The sequence below is a fragment of the Chrysemys picta genome, chromosome 11 (genome assembly GCF_011386835.1).
Source record: "Chrysemys picta bellii isolate R12L10 chromosome 11, ASM1138683v2, whole genome shotgun sequence".
Taxonomy (NCBI): domain Eukaryota; kingdom Metazoa; phylum Chordata; order Testudines; family Emydidae; genus Chrysemys; species Chrysemys picta.
The window spans coordinates 72,081,245-72,081,509 of record NC_088801.1 but is presented as its reverse complement, the minus strand read 5'-3'; positions in this window follow the sequence as shown (position 1 = coordinate 72,081,509).

Here is a 265-nt window from a genome sequence, read left to right as displayed (position 1 = left end):
ACCCTCCCGAGTTACCTAGGGTTATGCCTAATGACACCAACATCTCCACACCCAGAAAGGCTGGACACATTTAATACATTTAATACATGAGATTTTTCACTTCCACTTCAACCCCGTTATGTCATTCAAAGGCCCAGAGCAGAGTAACAGGGCACCAGGAGTCTGGATCCAGCTGGGGGCAGATTCCTCCACTGCAGGCTGTGCAGAAAACAGCTGCAGGCTGCCCTTTGAGGGCCCCCTCACAAGCCCTATTGTAGGGGTGTGT